We start from the raw sequence: 6,000 nt of genomic DNA, 5'->3' as shown, positions 1-6,000 counted from the left end.
ACCACACAAACAATTGATTGTACAATAAATTTTGGCTGAGGTTTCTGTGGCGACCAAGGTAATACAAGCTCTGTGGCGACCAAGAGTGAATTTTGCCTTACAAAAATTCAACTCAATTTCTCTGTGGTGACTAGGGTGTATAGAGGGAGTTTTTGCCTTAGAAAAAATTACTCCACTTCTCTATGGCGACAAGAGGGGAGCAGAGGGAGTTTTTGCCTTAGAAAAAATTACTCCACTTCTCTATGGCGACCAGAGGGGAACCTAGGGTGAATTTTCCTTAGAAAAAATTCAACCCATTTCTCTATGGCGACCAGAGGGATGAAAACTGCACTTGTGAAATTATTCTTGCTCTCATTTATTCCATGAGTATCACACTAAGTCAAGATCAGTTCATGTACTGAAATATTGAACTGTACATCCACGATATTCCTTCTGAAGATCAATATACTGATCAGGATGACTCCTACTACAAGGTAGTGATTACCTTGACTTAGGATATATAAAGCATTTCATTCCCTGAGTTGTCCCATCTTTAAGTCTTCTCTCTTGAGTCTTCGTCTGAATCATAAAACCTGTGTTCCCTGATACGAATCCTCACTTAACAATCATTCTAATGATTATACTCATATTCCTTTCATGAAACGCTGACGCCTAGTGCAACTGGTCTGGTTCATAGATGACTAGCTCTGATTCAGGTCTTCGTATTATAGCCTTGATTACATTGTTAAGCTTGCCTTAACTTAATTGCTTTTGGCACTGACTGTCAATAAACAATTGTACTTTCACTGGAATCCTTTCCGGTACTTTAGATAACATCTTCATTAACCTCTGTCTATACCCTGTCTTCAATTCTTCAGATTCCTATGCTTCGAACACTGTCTATCTTCAATCAATGCCAATACACTGAAATCTTCCGGTAGCACTTGTATACTGAATCTTCAACATTTCTGAAACCCTGAAAGTCTTTATCCTTTGTTCTTTACTGAGGCATGATCATATTAATGAACTTCTTTTAGTGACCCGTAAACAGACTTTAGGCCTTCTTCTAATCTTCTGATTCTTTGTATTTACCTTGTCTTCATTCTTCCTAATTTCTTGTGTAGACGTAGTATTATTAACCTGTCCTATTCTAGTGTTGTTATCGTGTTGAGTTATCACGTAACTGTTCATATAGCTACGCAGTCTCACCAACAAACATCACTTGAACAAATTCAAGTGTATGAAAGGACACATAAGGATGGCACAGACAAGGAGAGCACATCACTTGAAGATCCCTCTTCTATTTAGGGAGAGCCGCCAACACTCCAATCTGGGATTCAAAATCTGATTTTTAAAATTTCTTCATCTTATAGTCACACACCTGAATCTAATCCTCAAGTGTTGTCAACTTCAAGTGACATGGTTCAAGAAACTGTGCTTACCACCCAAATACAAAATCTAGATGGTGAGAGGCTACTAGCTGGGGTAGACCTTGATGACACCATCACAAACATGAGGGATCCATCAGTCCTTACTAAAGACCCATGATAGTTACAGATGCACCTTTATGTGCAAATCAACATTCACAGGCTGTAAGGTTTGATGGTAGTACTCTTGAGGTGGAGCTATCTAAATCCTCTCCAATTCAATTGGAGGTTCCTATTACAGGAACAACTCCTCTCACAACTCTAGCTCAAATTGCACTCACAATTTAAGCTAGGAGTACAATTGCTAATGATCCTGCTATAGGGGAGGCAGTTTTAGCACATTCAAGTGCAAGCTCACTGCAAAATGAGCAAGGGTTTGAGGATAGAGTACATTATGGTAGCCTAGCTAACTCCCCTCCAATTCAACCGGAGGTTCCCACCACAAGTGTGGAATAACAAACTATCAAAATCACAGAGCAATCTTTGAGTCAAACTGTGACCTTAGTCATAGGTGGTTCTAATCCATCAGATCAACCATCCACTTCTCAACCATAAAACCACACCTCATATCCCAATGGTTACAGGTAGCTGAAGCTCAACTAACAACTATAATTTGATCTTCTAGTTGTTCAGTTGTCTGGACTTGCTCAAATCTCTCAACAGCTGCTAACTTCAGATATGTCTAACCAGAATTATCAATCTATCATGCTCTCATATCAGAAAGAGGTTCAAGAACAACCGGATAAAATTGTTAATAAAGCTGAACAAGATGGAAATTGTGATGCTTGGCTGAACAAAGACTAAAGTCTTGAGATGGAAGTTGTTTTGGAAAAATTCAGGGAAGATTATTTGACCATATTGGGAAGCAATGCAAAGGCCTTAACTCCTGGAGAAGTGTATGATGCAGTCAATGAAGTTCAGAAGTCTCAACTCAAAGCTTTTCACCTGTTTGGTAAAGCAATAGAAATTAAATAGACTGCTCATGAACACAAGATAAGGAAGCTGGTAAGAGAAAAGATGGATGAGATTATTCCTTTTCAAGTCACAATCACCTCTAAATTCCAACATTTTGCTGATTAAATGGCCATAGTTGATTTGACTACTATAGAAAAGGATGTCAAAAATCTTCGAAAGTCCTTCATAGCTTTGCATGAGGTGGTTGAACAACATATATTCAACTCCAATGATACAAAATCCAAATTAAACCAGCTTCATCAAAGTAGGTATGAGGCTTCTGCCTTGCTTATGAAAAGAATCAAGCAAGGTGTCCAAGACACCTTTGGTGCCTCTCTTCCCTCAAGTTCTCATCAACCTGCTTCTACATCCACAAATTTACAAATTCAAGCTCTTCAAGAACAAGTTTCAACTTTGCAGTCCTCCAATGACTCACTCAAATCTCAAGTGCAAGCTCTCACTACTCTAGTGCAGAGTCAACTGGCAGACATAAAGACCTGGTGGACTCACATAATCATTTTTACAAATGCAAAATTCTGTGGCTTTGGGAGCTATCATGGGAAAGCTTAATATTCCATTGCCTGCACTTCCTGAGACTGTGAGGCCAGAAATACCAACTCCCCTACTCATACATGTTCCCAAGACTAAGGGGAGATAGAAGCTGGGATTTAACAATCCAGGGATGTTGGTAAATCAAAGGAGCCTAGCAAATTGACATCGACTACTCAGACTGGTCAAAGCTCTTCAAAAGCTCAATTATCAAAAGATGTGGGGAAACACAGACTTCTCAAGGCGGCAGAAGGACCATGTAAGGATAAAGAATTCAATGAACTCTTGTCAGTTTTAAGGGTGTCTCTTCAAAATAACTACATCACTTACAAAAGAGAATTGATTAACAATATCAACTTTGTTAGAGTGGTGATTGTCAAAATTGGTAACGTTCTTGAGAAAAGGATCATAGCAAATATGAATGATTATGGACAGGACAGATGTCTACAGGTGTCTCTCTCCAATATTCAAAAATTGAGAGCATCTGAGCTGGATGTTGTTATTAACAAAGTTCATACAATCATTCCAGAGGACACACAATTATTACATGAACTCAAGAAGGCTCAGATAGATCCTTTTCCTGAAGCCTATCACTATCCAAGCAAAGGTGTGGCCTACATCTATTCATTCCAAGAAATGCAAAATCTTCAATATTCCTAAGAATTGTGTAAGAGGAAACACGGGGCTAATTATGAAACTTCAATCTGATTTGAAACGCAAAAAGCACAAGAAAACTGAAGATGAAGAAATGATCAGAATCCTAGAAAGGTACCTTGTGAATACTAACACCATGTTGCCAAATCTACAATACAACTTAAAGGATGACAAGGATGTTAATAAGCAGAAGCAAAATGATAAACCACCTTCTGGCTCAAATCCAAGTCAATACTCTAAGGCAACTGGTAGAAAAGAGAAGAACTAGGATGAGAAGGAAGGAGATGAGAAGAGGAAGGAAGATGAGAAGAAGAAAGGGAATGAAAGAAGAAAGAAGAAAAAAGAAGATGGCTCAGAACCACAACAATAAACCCTAAATATCCAAATCAACCAAGCTCAACCTTCCAAGCCAACAAACTCAAATACCAAACCACCTCAAACCTCAACGCCAAAGTACTTGTACAAACAAACTGCTAACTCCTTACTGAAAATACCAATCACCTCAAGCCTAACATCTCTAAAGAAAATCTCAAACCTACCTTCAGTCAAGACACCAACTAAAATTAATTATAAATCTGATGGGAGAAAACTAAAGAAAATGCAAGTTACTGAGAGGACCATATGGAACCATTTCAATTAAACTGATTTTCTACCTCTAAACTGGTGCATCTCAGATGAAGACTACTTTCAACAATTGGCTGAAGAAATGGTCAGAGTTTAAGTTCTAATATTAAGGGAAGTAAAAATCTACTATCAGGATGGAACCTTCATATTTCTTGGCAGCAAATTAATGGACACACTTTCTCCTACAGAACTCAAAAGGGTGATAAGTTTACTGAAGGACAAAGATACTGCAACTAAAGCATGTATATCTGTTTTGGCTGAATGGTTTGTACAAAGGGAAGAAAGTAAATCAAAAGAAAAGGCTGAAAGTGAGGAGAGGAAAAGAAAGTATATTGATGAGATACAAATGTATATTCAAATATATGAAGATCTCAAGGAAAAGGGGATGAGCAAAATTATAAAAAATGGATAATTTCTAAACATCAAGGTTGGCACATTCTCAAGAATTAAGATTGGTTTCTTGTACAGTTATTCATTAGTTACAAACTTAAACTTGTAGAAGCTATAAGAGGGACACCAATCATAGAAGAAGTGGAACTACTTGTAGAATTAAAGGACCTCATTATAAAAGAAACAAGAGATGGAACATTTGTCTGATGTATGTACATGTCAAACTCAAGGAATAACTAATTGTATAAAAATTGTATTTCTGTCAATTTGTTGTGTATTTTTTTATTGTTCATTGTAGTTTGGGGTTAGTCTTGTTACCAGGCATGAATTTTTGATAAGCAATCTTCCCACAAATTGGGGGAGATTATTGTACAAGACACGCTTGTACTATAACAAGACTAAGTCAAATTGACAGCCCTAAGTAAGTTGTATGATAATCTAAGTTTGGATTTTGTATTGTATTACTTGAGTCTGTAAAAGTGTAAATAGATTAGACTGGGGTATTTTTCTGTAAACAGTCTCAAGCCTAAGAATAACCTCTGGCAGAAGAACATGAAGATCATGCCTCAGAGAAAGTGTGAAGAAGTTTGGAATTGAATAAATCTATTTTGAGAAAAACATTCTAAGTCAAGAAATCTACAAGTCACAGATCAAGTCATATAGAGAAGTCATTCGAGAAATCCAGAATGACTTATCGACAAGTCAAAAATAGCTTATAGAGAAGTCTCAGAGATATCGACAAGCCAAAATAAAGATATGAAGACTGGAGATATTGATAAGTCATTTCTGCATTAGAGAACTCAGAGATATCGATAAGCCAAAATAAAGATATAAAGATTAGAGATATTGACATGTTAAATCTACATGCAAGGACTTGGAGAGCTCGACAAGCCAAGCTCATTCAAGAACTCAGAGATCTCGACAAGTCAAGTTTATATTTGAGAACTCAGAGATCTCGACAAGTCAAGTTCACATTCAAGAACTCAGAGACCTCGATAAGTTAAAACACTTGTAGAGAACTAAGAGATCTCGATAAGTGATTATACTCATCGAGATGTTATATCTCTATAGCTCAAATTGCAGATCTGGATGTAAAACTCAAAGTACAAAATACAGACCAGTTAAAGATCCAAGTTTATCAATCAACAAACAAATCAATTACTAATTTGAAAAATCTATAAAAAGCAGTTTGAAGAGTAAAAGATCAAAGGTGAAGATTAACTGACAAAGTAAAGCCACAGACATGCATGATTTGCAAAGAAACACTAAGCCAGAAATAGTAAGTTTTAGTTAACTTAAAATAGGGTTTAGTACATGCTATTGCATGCTGTGTAAAACCTGTATTTACTATTCTATAAAGTAAACACTAGATGCTTTATTTTAAGTTGTAACAAATCGATCTAAAAATCTAGTAACTCTCTCA

The sequence above is a fragment of the Apium graveolens genome, chromosome 5, assembly GCF_009905375.1.
Source record: "Apium graveolens cultivar Ventura chromosome 5, ASM990537v1, whole genome shotgun sequence".
Lineage (NCBI taxonomy): Eukaryota > Viridiplantae > Streptophyta > Magnoliopsida > Apiales > Apiaceae > Apium > Apium graveolens.
The sequence above is the reverse complement of the archived record's forward strand: the minus strand, read 5'-3'. Positions refer to the sequence as shown.